The following is a 14616-nucleotide window of genomic DNA, read 5'->3' as shown; positions in this document are numbered from 1 at the left end:
AGAGTCGCGAGTAGCAAATAAACATGTTTTACGACCACCCATCGGCAGCCGCGAGCCTGCCCCGGCGGTGAACTTTCACCTCGCGAACCCGGCCGCGCCCCATTGGCTGCCCGCCCGCCCCGCCGCCGCCCCGCACGGGCCCCGCCACCGCCCCGGCCCCGGCCCCCGGCCTCGCCGCCGCGGGCGGGCGGGCGGGTGCGCGGCGGGGCGGGGGGCTGCCGGGGCCCGCCGCGGGGGGCCCCGCCGAGTTGCCGGAGTTGCGCGGCTCCTCCCCCGCGGTAGCAGCTCCCCCGTACCCCCCCCCCCCCCCACACACACACCCGCCCCGCCCGGTGCCGCGGCAGCCGAACGGCCGGTAGCGGCCCCACCGGCGGCCCCGGGCGTGAGCGGCGCGGGGCGCGGCGGTGGGCGGGCAGCCTCCCTCTTGGCCTGGAGCAGCGAGCAGCAAAGTTTGCGGCATTTTAAGTTTTATTTAATAAATGCGGCGCCTGCTAACTCTGAGTGACAGTCACTTTTGATTCCGGTCCTCGGCGAGCACCGGGCGCCGCTCTCATGCGGGCCCACGCGGGCAGCGGGGCTCGGGGCAGCCGCGCTGCCGTCAGGGGGGCGATGAAGCCGCCAACCCCCACCCCCGCTCGCGCAGTGGCGCGCGCTGCCGCCCGCCCGCCCGGGGACACCCCCGGCGCCGAGTGGCGGGGACCGGGAAGGACGGGAACGACTTCCCCCCGCTCTCGCCATCACGCCGGCACTGCTGCCGCGCCGTGCCCCCCACGGAAAGTGTTTCCCCACGCGGGAGCGGCTGCAGCGCCCAGTGGGCAGGCGGAGAGCGGCGGGCTCCCGCTGCGGGAAGCCGCGGGGTGCTGCACCTTGCTCCGCGATGGCGGGGGCGGGGGAAGAAAGTTTGGGGGGGCCCACGCGTGCCTCCTTGGCAAAGCCTGCCGCCGGCGGGCAGGCCTGCCCCGCCACACCCGCCCCCCTCCCGCCCGGGTCCCCCGGGCTGCCTCTGCGGCGGCACCTCGGGGGCTGCCAGCAGGCTGCAGCCAGCCGGCACTGCCAGCACAACGCGCCGCTTTGTTTTCTGCCCGTCTGCTAAAGTCGTTGTGTCTAACGGAGCCGGAGGAGAGGAGCGGCGGGAGGGAGAGGGGCGGGAAGGGGGCAGCGGCCGAGAGCAAACAACTTCCCCGACGGTTTGTTTACATAGCAGGTGGACCTGCCGCCCGCCGCGGCCCGCATCACCGCGCTCCGCCGGGGACCGGCCGGGGGAGGCGCGGAGCGGGGCACGGCCCAGCGCGTCCCGCCGCACTTTTTTTTTTTTTTTTTTTTGTTGCCATCCCCCCTCCGCTGCTCCCCCCCCCCCCTCCCCCCCCCCCCCCCTCCCGCGCATTATTAGCACTTCTGTGCAGGCCACTTCGCGATCATGTGAGGGCTCCCTCCTCACCTCCCCTTTCTCCAAAGAAGTCGGTGTGTGCAGCAGCGGGTTTCCCCCCCCCCCCCCCTTTTTTTTTTTTTTTTTTTTGCATTCCCAACAAAACACATACACACAGGCGGCACACTCCGCACACGGGCGGACCCGCACGCCGGGGGTGGGAGCGCGGCACCGCCAGCGCGAGGCAGCGCCCGCCGGCGGGAGGGCGCGAGGCACCGCCGCCACTCCGCGCCCGCGCAGGGCCCCGCGCCCGCCCCCCGCCCCCGCTCCCCCCGGCCCGCGCGGCCCGGCGGCGGCTCCGCCCGCAGAGGCTCTGCATGTGCGCGCGGCTGCGCGCGGCTCCGCTCGCCCTTTCTCTCCGTGTCAGCTCGCCGGGACGCCCTGCACGGTGTCTCCTCCCGGTAAGTGTTATCCCCCCCCCCCCCTCCCCCTCCCCCTCCGCACACCCGTTCTCCCCTCCTCCCCCCCGCTCCCCGGTGTGACTTGCTGCTTCCACCCGCTCCCCCCCACCCCCCCGCCGCCGCTCTCTGACTTGCCGCCGCCGCGGGAAAGTTTGGCCGCGGCCCGCAGGAGTGACATGTGTCAGGTCTCCCGGCGCCCGGGGCACCGCTCCCCAAAATGCACCGCGGGCCGGGGGGGGCGCTCGGCGGCGGGGGGCTGCCTATGCCCCGGCCGGAGCTGGGGCTGCGCCGCCCTAACGCGGCGGGCCGGACCGGCCGCGGGACCGGGGGCGGCGGCGCCCCCCGAATCTGCCGGGGCGGCCGCGGCCGGTAGCGCGGGTCGGCGGGGCCACCCTGCCGCCGCGCAGCGCGCGCCCCCCCGCCCCCCCCGCCCCGCGTACTGACACCCGAACAACCTGTAGCGTCCCCGCACGGGGACAGCAGTGCCGGGCGGGGAAAGCGCGAGCGAGGCCGGGGGCCGAGGGGCGCGTGCGGGGCTCGGCTCGCCTCCCCGCTCGCGGGCTTGTTTCTTTTTCCTTTTTGTATGGTGTGACACCCCCACTCCCCCCGCTCCGCGAGACCTCCCCAGCAGACAGTCCGGGTGAAGAAACGTGTCACGTTTCTCCTTTGTGTGCTGCCCGCCCGCCCGCCGGAGGGAGCGGCGCACCCCCAGCCCCCGCCGCGCCGAGGGGCCACCGAGCCGGCTGCCGCCCGCCCCCTCGGGGCGCCCCCGCTGGCGTGGGCGGGAAGCGCAGGGGCGCGGGGGTGCCCGCGGGGCCTCCCGGCGCTGCTCGGGCTGCGCGGGGAACGGCGTGTCCGTGTACCCCCCTTCCCCTTTCGCACGTAGCCCCCCCAAAAAAGACAAAAAAAGCCTAAAGCCAAGAATTAATAAATAATTACGTTAGAGCTGCGGAGTTCCGGAGACGGCCTCCGCGGCTGGTGCGTGGGGGCCTTCTCTCGAAAGTAGCTCTCGAGATCCCAGAGAACTGCGGGACCTGGAAAGTTTGGAAAGTTTCCATTTTGAGGAGCGGGCTGAGGCGGCGGCCCCGCGGCGTGCCCCGGGGGTCTGCGCTCCGGCCGGCAGCGGCGGGTGCCCAGGCGCTCCGCGTCGCGCTGTGCCCTGCGCGGGATGCGCAGGCTGCCTGGCCCCCGGCCTCCCTTGACCTGCTGGGAAGGCGCTCGCCAGCCATCGGGGCTAGCGTGGCGAGGGCGCCGGCGGGCCACGAGGCGTCCTCGCTCTCTGCCCCGCGGTGCAGCTGGTGCCGGGTCCCCGGGGCTGCGGGCCCGTCTGTCAGCGCCGCCCCGGGCCCAGCGCCCTGGGGGTCCCAGGAGGGGGTTTGTGGCGGGGGGGGGGGGCGAAGCCCGGCCTGCCTGTGAGCAGCCAGTGCAGGCAGGAAAAACATGCATTTAAAACTTGCGAGGACAGTCCGGACAGAAAGTGGGCAGCCATTATATTCTCAGGGGAAAAATAATCTCACAAATAACTACCCCGGATTTATAGTGTCGTCCTGCGCGCAGCGTGCGGGGCTGAGGCTGGAGGAACGCGCAGTCGCCTCCACCTGGGGTTCACTTCTGCTTTTAAGCAGCCGTGTGTACGTACCTTCCTGCGGAGAGAGGGGCAGAAGTTTCCCTCCCAAAGAGGAAGATTTCCCCTGGTCTTTTCCCCGCATTAAGGCCCCTATCCCAAACCCGCTCCAGCGAGTAGGAATCTTTCCGTCGACATCAGCAGGAATTGCTCCGTTGACTCAGTGGGCTTGGATCAGGCCCTTGGAAATTTCGTTACAAATGTGGGGCTGGGAGGTTGTGCAGGGTGGCTGTGTACCCATCTTAATCCGGGGCGGAGGGGGGGTGGGTGGGGGTGGTGTCACTGAAAAGTCAGAGACAAAGTTTTAAGAGATTTTTTTTTTCCCTGTGCTAGGTAATTTAAAACCATTAAGGAAAAACATTACTGCTAGTAACATTACTCTAAAGAAAATATGATTAATTATTAAATTGCTTTCTCTAATGCTACACTAAACCCTTTCGAGTGAGATACACTTTTTAGTGTTCAAAGTAGTATTTATTTTTAATTTAAGGTTTTTCCTGACTGTAATAATTTGTCCATATTAAATACAGATATTGAAAAGACCCCTGTTTTGCAGTAATTTGCTATTTTAATGTAGTTCTTACAAAACGGTAGTGTTCTGTAGCATTTTTGTATACTTAAATCAGTCATTTAACTACTCAGAATAGTGGATTACTAAAGGGTTGAGGGAAAGGAAATAATGTTTCAAAGACAGCATTTCCAAAACACATACAGTAACCATCCTGCCAATTGATAGGTCACTTAGAGACACACAAGAGAGAGATTCTGGTTTATTTTGTTTATATGTAACACCTGAAATGTAGCACTTCATGTGAGGCCTTGTAACTTTACCGGGAAGCTTAAGCAGAATCAATTGCATAAATATTTGGGTATTTCTTTTGTTTTAGTTTAACCTCAATGTTTCTTATGCTTTGTGGCAAGGTCTTTGCTACAGTGAAATGTTTATGTTTGAGAGAGGAAAAAACCTAAATGTTTTGTAGCTTTCTGTTTAGTAAAGGTTTGTTTAAAATAACCAAAGTGTCTATAAAGAATAACCAAAATGTCTGTAGAGAATAACCAAATTAGATTTTTTTTGAGTGTGAGGAAGAGTGAAAGAAGTGTATCAAGTTCGGGAGATTTTAATTAGCAAATACATGGTGCTATTTTAAAGCTGCACTAGGGTTTGTACAATAGTCAGGTGTTGAGTTTCATAGGTTTTTGAAGTAACGGATTTATTTCTTGGTAATCATCTGTTGCTTATACATTTTTTAAATACTTTCTGTAATAGAATGCATTGAAACTAAATTTTTGAGATTTAAAGGTGTATTTGCTTAGAAACAGTCCTGTCAGACTCCAGTATATTTTTAGAAGAGCTCTTGTTAGACTCAAACATATTTTAAAAAAATAAATTACTGTAGCATAAGCTTTTTTTTTCTTTCTTTTTTTTTTCTTTTTTTCTGAACTGATTTATATGAACTGGAATAAGCTTTTTATATTCTGAGGAATAAACCTGATTCAGCATTGCATGCACAGGAGTTATTCAAGGCTAGTGGGCTGAAAACAATAGAAAACTTCTGAGATGTGATCCGTGTTGTGGCAGTGTTTTGCTATGTGTCATTGAAAATGTCACTTAACCTCATTGTTTTTCATCATCAGAATGTGAGGGTTGGTATTTATCTATCTTTCTGATAGGGTGATTAATTAATATTTCTTGAACACTGAGTACACTTTTGTTCCATTTCTATTTTTACCAGGTTTATTTTTGAGAAATTAAATTCTGATGGTTGTTGAAAAAGAATGGTTCCTGGGAGTCATTGTGTTTTTTCTTTGTGAGTCAGATCGTGAAGAGGTCACTTGCTCTTAGGAATTGAAAATGATTTAGGACATAGGTCACTGAGAAGTATCCATGGAATGAATTTGACTGCAGAAAATTGCAGATCACGGTCAAACTGAAAAATGCTATCAACTTTGTTGCAAAATAATAATTTTTGGTCCACTCGAGCTGATTACTCTTCTTAAATTTTGTGACAGCCAGTGGGTCTAGAAGTAAAGCAGGTTATCTATTTTTTTTTTTCACACCCACTGTATCATACCTCTCAACTAATCCTTGTTAGACGAAATACTTGTCGTTTAGGTTCCTGTGACCTGTTCTGTGTTGACTTGAGATCTTTCTTGATTGTATGTGTAAACTAGTGGTACCAGAAAAATGGAATAAAAAAGATGAAATTGTAGAAAAGGTTAGCTGTAATAAACTAACCTCTTAAATTAAAATTAATTTTAAAATTCCAGTTACATACATCATTGTTAGTTGTTTGGTTTCTTCCACATTGGATCCTTAACGGAATGAGCATGCATACTTTATTGTAATAATTTCCAAGGGTAGTTTTAAACTTAAATTTCAAAACCTGTAGACTGGCATAAACACAAGGAGGAGTTCCACAAGTACCATTTAACATTGATGATCTTTTTTTTCGCCTTTCTGAGGCTCTCAGTATCTTAATCGCACTTAGAACTTTTTAAAATCTTCCAAGATGTTTACTGCAAATTATAGGAGGCATCTGTCCTTTTATGCAAGATTTGCATCTGTTTCGGCTTTTCTGCCCCCCTCCCCCCCCCCCCCCCCCTTTTTTTTTTTTTCCTGCTGGGTTTGTGTTTTTAACGCCAAGACCATGTTTTATGTCAGAAAGCTGGATTTGAAAGTGCCAGCAATAGCTCGCCTATCCTGTCACCACTGAAGTAGCTGAAAATAATCTCTCTAACAAACAGTTGCTATGATGTTTATTGGTTCACCAAAGTGTGGTTCGGGATGTTGTTAGAAAGTAAAGTTTGAACTCTGAAGAGTCAGTTATGTGTGGAATTGTGTTTAATACCGTGATTTCAGTTCCTGTTTGAAGAAAAATGAAATAAAAATTTTAAGCACGTTGTATTATACTATTAACTACCTCAAGTTGTTTTAGTAAATTGGAGAGTTTGTTGAGAAGGGGGAATAAGAACGTTGTAGGCTTAACTTTCTATCCATTTAGTTAGTTATTTCTTCTTCCTTCCAATAGTAATCACACATCTGTAGCTGGAAGGGGTTTTGTTGCAGTTTGTTTCTTATTTAAATCTGTAAGTTAGTTGGGCTGGCTGCTGAGGGTCGAGCCAATTCCCGTGGGTGCTGCGGGCTGTACCCTCGAGGTGCCCTGGGCGTGGGTGTCTGCCACCGTGACAGGGGGCTTCGCTGCAGAACACAGATGACTTTCTTGATTGATCAGGCTGTGTGAGGGAACAACAGGCACATAGGTTTAAGGGACAGGCAGCACCATCATTGAACACGCAGCAGGGACATTCTGCCCTTTTCCCCCCTGCCCACCCCTGGCTGCTGTGTGATGGCCCTTCTGGGATGGCAGATCTCTGTCCCCAAACCCAGGCTCTCTTTGGGGTTCACAGGCTGGCTGCGGCTTATCGGTGGAGCTTACTTGTTTACCAAGTGGCTTTGGTCTTCTCCCCCCTTCCTATGGGCAGCCGGTACCGAAAGCGGGTGGTGGGGTGTCTCTGTTCTGAGGAGTTTCCAACCTGTTGGTGGTTGCAGGGTCCACAGAGATGTTGCAGATCTTGTGCTCGGTGAGAGGTCCTTTGGACCTCTGCTGTGCATCACAGCACAGCTGCAAATTGCATCAAATTAAATATTTCTGTAAATTGCTGATCTCAGCCCTGTTTCAGCTAGTTTGCCTCCAGGATGTTGTGAGGAGGACTGAGATTCTGGCAGGCCTGTGCCAACCTTCTCGCTGTGTGAGATGCTCTTTTACTATTGGGCCCAAAATTGGAAATTCATTTGAAGAGTGGAATTTTGAGTCTTGGTGGTGTATCGTTATATAGAACTAGAAAGTGACTGGGGTTTTCTAAGCACATTATTTCTTTGGATAAGTATTTAGATTGCTATGAAAAATTTCCTATATCTTTTAAGGCTGATGTTTTGTTTGATGATCCTGTCAGAGTAATTTAATTTTTCTCTCATAACATGATGTGTATTTTGCAACTTTGGTCAGAATTTGTCTCCTAAGTAAATTCAAATACCAATTTATTCCATTATCCAGCTTCCTTATTTCAACCTAAAGCAACACGATACATATTTAAAAATATTAGTTGTGAACTTACTGTAATTTGAAATTACGTGTTTGGCATAATCTGACAAATTACACTTTTGACCCATGTGTATGCTAAACCACTGTAGTTTTGGTGGATATCACCATGGATTTTCATGACCTGTCTTTTGAGGGAAGGAAGGAGAATGGCTGTACAAGCTTAGCGTATCGCACTGCTTGTCTAATGGCACCAAATTGGATAATTCAGTCTGCAGAACTTGTGTTTAGAGAATCAATCTCAGAGTTGCCAAGTTATTTTCAGCATAATACTGTGCTAAGGATTAATTTTGAATTTGCCCAGGAATGGCAAAGATAATTTAAGAGGTGATTATCCCTAAAGACTGTTTAAACTTTGCCATTCTGTCAGTGCTAAGTCTTCTTGTAAAAAAGTTACTCTCAGTTATTGTTGTTGATTTCTCTTTTTGTAAGTCTTACTATTGATCTTGAGGAGGGGCATTGTACTGGAATTGTAACCCGTCTAGTAATTGGTGGGTAATACCTGTGTAATCAAACCTGCCGTTGACATTTAACTGCTTGGAAATTAGATCAGAAACTGTCAAGTTTTGCCACGTACAAGTAATGTAGATAAATTTTTAAAGAGTTAGTGGTGGGAAGCCACCAAGGGCTTTGGAAAGGAGAGGGGACAACACAACAAACAATGGAGAGTCGGGGGGGTGCTGTGGAAAGGGGCCAGGGAAAACACGTGGCTGGGCAGGAGCCAGGGAAGGCGCAGGCAGCGCTGCCAGGGGGTGGGCAGCCACTTGGAAAAGAGGGGCTTGGGCTCGCAGGAGAGAAAGCAATATGATTTTTAGCTGGGTGCCCAATAAAGGAAAGAAATTTTCTCACCTGCGCTTCATCTACGAGAAGAAATAACTTTTTGCGTGCCGGCGCTGCAGACAGGATCAGGCGCAGTTCTGGCAGGCATGGGAGTTGTGCTGGTTTACGCTGGCCACAGCTGAGGCTGTGGAGTGCTGTAAGCTATTTTTTAAATACTGGATTTTGTTAATTCCAATGTGTGTCTTCGGAAGCTTATTTATTAGTTGTTGCATTGAGAGTTGATTTTTAATCACTACAAATCAAAGTATCACTTTCTTAGTGTGGCAGAGGAGGGACAGAGCTCTTTTGAAGGTAAAGGGGAAGCAGAGTGTATAGAAAAAACAGAGGCTAGTATCTTTTAGAGTCTAAAACACAGTGATTGAAATATTTATGATTCAAGGCACTTTTCTGTGAGAGAACACAGACAGGATTGTGGTGTCATTACAGTACTTACAGTATTCTCATGACCTAAAAATGAAAACACAAACCCCTAATGCAGTCAGGTGTGTGCAGATTGCAGAGATATGCGTATCTGGTGAACTGCTGTGCTTTTCACTTGTGTCAACATGTTTTCGTCTTTGTAGAAGAACATATTTAATTCAGTAAGGAATAAATGATTATCCTATGTACAGCATGGTGAATGTAAGAGGAAGGGTGCTGAGGACTCCTTGATATGTGGCAAAAATCATTCTTCATTTAAAAGCAATTAATGGAGTATAAGGGTGCTAAAACTGTAAAAAATATTAGGATAGTACTTTGCTAAAGATCATGAAACGCCTTCACACAGAAATTCATTCAGACCGATTTGTTACAAGTCTTGAATGCATTTAAATTACTTTTAATGTTGTGATGATGCCTGTAAATTGTTCTCAGTACACAGTAACTGTCAGCATACATTGGAGAATACGTAATGGTCAGTAATTCAACAGATAACTATTGAATACGTGGAAGAAGTTTCACATAATATCATAAAATCCTTGCACATCTTTTGCTTAAGAAAAAGAAATTAAGCGTACGGTGACAGACACTTTAACGTATTCCATATTTAATTCTATCTTAGGTGACCAACATCTTGTAAAAGAGTTAAAGGTGTGTTTAGCATTGGATGTTGTGACCAGTCTGTTCTTGGGCCTCTGTTTATTATTGATAGTAACAGAAAAGGGGTGTGAAGTATACCTGAGCAACCAGAAATTTGTATCTCATGAACTGTGATACGCAGCCTTCTAAAAATGTTAGTTGAGGGTTATATTTGGTTTTGCATCTGGGAGCCAGATCATGCTTTCAAGTCACAGAGAAGCCAGGAGAACGGTAAAACTGCCAAAATATTTGTGTATAGCTGCAGGACTGTGCTAGATGGAGAAGTTGGTGATTGCTCTGATGTTTCTTCTGTGGAGCTGCGCAACTATGGGAGCAGTGTGTGTCCATGCCTGTGCCTGCACCCATGGCTGTGCAGTGGTGCAGGGCTCTTCTGTCCCTCCACAGCTTTCTGGGAAGGAGGCTATGGCCTTCAGAAGGAAAATTAATGTATCAGGTGGATTTACTGCATCTCACGGTATGGAACAGGAAACATCCCAAAGAAGAGTGCGGTCAGTCAAGACAAAAGTGTTCAGTCCTTTGCTAAAACAGCGAATGTGTGTGAGGAGTGGGATTCTCCCGGGCAGGAACTGACTGTGCTGGAGAGTGAGTTTTACAGTGCGAGAAAGGTATCTAAAGGGTTGTGATGGGAAAACCTGCCTTTCCAAAGGCTTCCTTAAAAAATGCAGGAAGGATATTTCCAGACCAGATTTGCGTTTGTTTCCAGATGGAGCATGGCTTTCGGTACTGGTATCTGGCCATGCCCCAGCTTCTGGTTACTCTCTGGGGTAGATGTGGTGTCCACGGGGGCTTGGACTAGTGGTGGGATCTGGAGTGGCAAGTGTTGGACGGCATGATCCACTGGCAACAGACTGCTGCCGGGCAGGACCTGCTGTTCGGACTGGATGTCCTGGCTTCTGTGGCACACAGGTGCCCTTCTTGCAGCTTGACCTGTCTCAGACCACAAGAGAGGACATGCTTGAGAGGATGCAAGAGAGGAACATACTTGTGTTGAAAAAATCTCTCCCAAGACCTTCAGCCCTGAACCGAAATTTTCTGAAGTTGTTGTAAAGGCTCCCTGTTCTAGCCTAGGCGCTGAGGTTTGTTGATCCTTTGGATGTTTTTGTATGTTCCGTGCAAAACAGATTTCCAAGGTTGAGAGGTTAGCAGCTACTTAGCTGCCCTTCAGAGCCATGAGACTGAGATGGGTGATGGAACACTCATGTGTATTTAAGCCAAATCCAAGTGTTCGCAGTTTTTCTTTCAATACAAGTTCTTACACCAACTGTTCATAGGTTCTGAACAAGTCACCACTAAGATGAAAAACATGTATTCAAAGTGACTTTTTTCATAATATTTAGCTACTTAGATACTTTCAAGGATTCACCTCCATTTATTCAATAAATGAATCTAAACAGATGGTCAGTGAGGATCTGAAGAGATACGAGAAAGATACTACTTGAAAGATGAACATAAATAATTGTTTTAAAGTCAGTGGTGTCCAGCCTGATCAGCCAGGCATGACATAGCTTGTGCTGTGGCTTTAGGGTGTTGTGTGACACATGATCAGCGCTTGTACACATGTGCAGCAAGTCTGGCATTTCCCAGGAGCTTCGGGCTTGCTTTATACGCACCGTGTGAACACCAGTAATTTGCTACATGTTCCCCTACAAAGGGTATGGGTATAGGTTGCGCCTTGCTCTCATTTCTTGAGACTCTTCCTTGCTCTTGTTATTTGGTTGTCGCGTGTGAGGAGGGTTACCATAAAGTCTGAGGAAGGTGGCGGATGGAGCAAACTACGTGATACTTGTCTGGTCCTCCTGAGTTGCAGGCGGGGCGCTTTTATTTTAAAGCTTTGTGTGACTCAGTAGAAGAATACATTTATATTACTCAGTTATGTGTAAAAATGGAACCTACTGTCCTGGACTGAATTGAAGTGCTGTTTTAATGGTATGTTTCAGTACCTGTCTTCAGTAACTAGAATTAAACTTTAAACTATTAGCTTTATTATACATAGGCGCCTGTACATTTTGTGAATCAATAGTACCTGGATCCAAACCTCTAGTTATACTTAGGTGTTGTTTACATGTAGTTTTATAAACAGTCTTCTATACCCAGTTACTGCCATTTGGGTCTTTGTTGTCACCACGAAATCACTAGCAGGATGGGGAAGACACCATTTTTTCAAGTGACTATTAGGCATACAATTTCGCTCCAAATTCACTTACCAAAAAAGTTTATTTTAGATTAATTGCTTTTTATCTAAGTCACAGGTGAGTGGGAGCAGAATGGGACCACAGTGTATTAAAAATATCTTTCTTATTGTCACCTGCAATATTACCATAATTGGAACAAGGAGCCTGCAGTGGCACAGTGTTGACGCTGCCATCCAGACTGACACAGCCTAAAATGCTCTAGTAGCAAAACAAGACACAGACCCAAGCCTTGTGCTGCATGCTCGTCTTGGAGACCTCCTCCACTAGGGAAGTCCCCTGGGTCCCCCTGCTTCGCTGCGGGCTGGGGGGACCTTCCTGGCGGCGGTGGGAGAGGTGGTGAGGTGAGTGCTGAGAACCCAGCTGCAGAGAGCGGTGGCTTGTGGTGTGTGAAGATGATGCTTTGGGTCAGGCTGCAAGGATGGCTGCTTTGCTGAGCTGGGGTAAGAGATTGCTCCTTCTTTGAGGCCTTCTGGTTGGGATGGGCTCTTTTTTTTGTTTCTTTTTCCTCCTGATACTTAGGGGGCCTCTCTGTCAGGAGGCATTGTTTGGAAGAAACGCTTCTAATGCATTTACTTCCCCCTGATGGATGGAAATCGTGAGTCACCATACAGTGTCACCTTTACTGCTCAGTTCACTGTAGGCACAGTGGAACTAATGTTTCACCCTGCTGCTGCTCTGGTAGGCTCCGCAGCCGCTGATGAACTTGATCTATTATTACTCCTGGCCTTCACTGGCAAACAGGACGATATATTTGCCCGTGACTGACACGCTTAGATCTATGGCCACGAGGTACCTGGTCAACTCTTCAAGCCTTTACCTTTAACATTATCTTTAACCCCTCAGGGCTCAGCGGCTTGCAGCATTTAAAGCATGGCAAGGGGTTTTATAGCAGAGATTTGGCTCAGGAAGACTTGTGCTAACTCTTGCTGAAGATATGAAATACAATTTGTAGCTTATAATTGCTGCCTAATATGATCTTGGACCCTTACTTAAAATCCATTTAACTGATACTGTACTTTCTTTATAAGGTTATTATTGGGAGCTAACCTTTTCTTGTGTTGTGGTTAAATGTACAATGTAATAAGGGTGTTTTTTAATGTGTTTAAGAGTTGGAAGATGTGTTAGAGGTAACCTTTATGCGGAGAGTTTTATATAGTTGTAGTAAGGAAAGCGATATTAAAATCCTGAACATTAGTACCATCTGAATATAATTTGTTCTCATTGTGTTTTGTGTGTGCCTGCTAGGGGAAGATTGTAGAGTATATTGAGAAAATCTGTTTTGTTCTGCAATAACTTTCTTACCGGTAATTATTAACCTAGTGCAATTTAATGTCTCCAGAAAGTTTTTGTCCTTTGATGTGGACAAAAATTCAAAAAGCATATTGGATGCAATAGATAAATCACGATTTTTTCTTTCTTCACATTTCAAGGAGAGCAACCTAAACCCAAAATTTTAGGCACAAAATTGAAAGCCTCCCAGAAATCTTTACTTTCTTGTTTAACTCTTGATAAACAGGCATGGGACATGTCTGTTGGAGGTCTGGAAGGATCACTAGTTTATAATAGTGGATTGAAAAAGATAATTTTCTTCAGTGACAAATGTTGGTACTATTGCTCAATTATCTATGCATGTTAGTTTTGATTGCCTTATAGAGATGCAGGTTTGTTTAGAGTTGTAAGTTAAAATGAAATGTTTCTCCATTTTTTTTAATTTTTTTTTTGCCAGATACCTAAGTATATATGTAGAATTTGGTGTACATGGAAAGGATTTCAGAACCTGCCTCCCTGCACTCTTCTTGAAACTGCTGTAAACAGTGGTGAAGGCAGTGGAGCTTCATACCAGAAAAGAGGTCAGGAAAAATCCCACCAACAGACTGCTTAAGCAGAGGAAGATGCAGTTAGTGTAGAACACACTTTTCCCACTGTTCCACCTTTTTTTTTTTTTTTTTTCCCCTTCTTTTTCCCCACTTTTTCACTTCCCTTCCCTTTTGCCCCAAGGGGACATTGTGGATTGGAGGGAGGGAGCAGATTTTGCACATGTCAGGCTATTGGCCTATAACTGAAAAATACTTGGTTTTCTTGTGTTCAGTAAACTGCTGTCAGGGGTGAACACATCAAGAGGGATGCAGTGGGCAAGAATGGCCTTAAGAGAAACAAACATTATTTTTTATCTTAAGTAGGTGGGGAAGGGGGCAGCAGTCATGGCTTATGAGGCTGAAATTAACTACTTTTAAATATTGTGAAGAATGATGACGATGTAAACAAAGTGCCATCCTAAAATTTATGAGTATGATTCTTGGCTCAGATGTAGGCTTCTTGTGGAACTTCATGATAGAGTTGCTTAATCTCAGTGCAGTAAAGATAAATTCATTAATGGTTATGAGGTGTTGATATAATTAAATAGAGAATGCCAGTAAATTGCTTTCTAAAGCTCAATGACTGTAAACTCTGATCTTGTAATTTAATCAATCTACCACTTACCATTCACTTGCTGAAAGGCTTCGGAGAGCGAGAAATTAGCCCTTTTCCAGGCACAGTAACTTTGAGAACGAAGTTGGATTCTCTAAAGGGAGGTCCTTGGACGAGGACTGGAAGTGTTTCCTCAATGTAAGTTAAGACTGGGTGGATGAAGGAGAGCAGAAAGAGGTTTTTACATTGCCTGTCATCAGAGATCATTATTTTTCTCACTAGTTGCCTGGATTCTGTACCGGTTTGTGATAGCCCTGACACTTACGCAGAAGAAAAATTAGAGAAGCTAATGACCCAATGAAAGAGATACTGTCCAAATGAGAAAAATTAGTTAAGCCCATTTCTTTTGATGGTGTTGCAGTATTGCTTACATCTGGCTTTTTGGTTGATCTAAACAAATGTTATCATTCTCTCGGTAGACGGTGCATTTTCCTTGTGAATTATTTAAGCATGTGCAGAAATGATTTCGGAGAGAAATTAGATACCT

The 14616-nt window shown here is 48.0% G+C and overlaps 1 protein-coding gene across 8 annotated transcripts in view; it reads left to right on the top strand.

The window, feature by feature from the left end:
• The first annotated feature begins 1688 nt into the window (after positions 1 to 1688).
• FOXP2 (forkhead box P2) overlaps positions 1689 to 14616 on the top strand; it is a 445070-nt gene continuing 432142 nt past the window's right edge. For 4 of the 8 annotated variants that reach the window (XM_056339333.1, XM_056339342.1, XM_056339338.1 and 1 more), the window contains exon 1: positions 1689 to 1827. The gene's annotated coding sequence lies outside the window, so the exon portion shown is untranslated. The remainder of the gene's footprint in view (positions 1828 to 14616) is intronic. The other 4 variants (XM_056339336.1, XM_056339335.1, XM_056339334.1 and 1 more) reach the window with 1 other exon arrangement.

Source organism: Falco biarmicus, chromosome 5, assembly GCF_023638135.1.
Source record: "Falco biarmicus isolate bFalBia1 chromosome 5, bFalBia1.pri, whole genome shotgun sequence".
In the NCBI taxonomy this organism is placed as follows: domain Eukaryota; kingdom Metazoa; phylum Chordata; class Aves; order Falconiformes; family Falconidae; genus Falco; species Falco biarmicus.
Note: the sequence above shows the minus strand (reverse complement) of the source record. Positions and strands in the feature narration are given on the sequence as shown.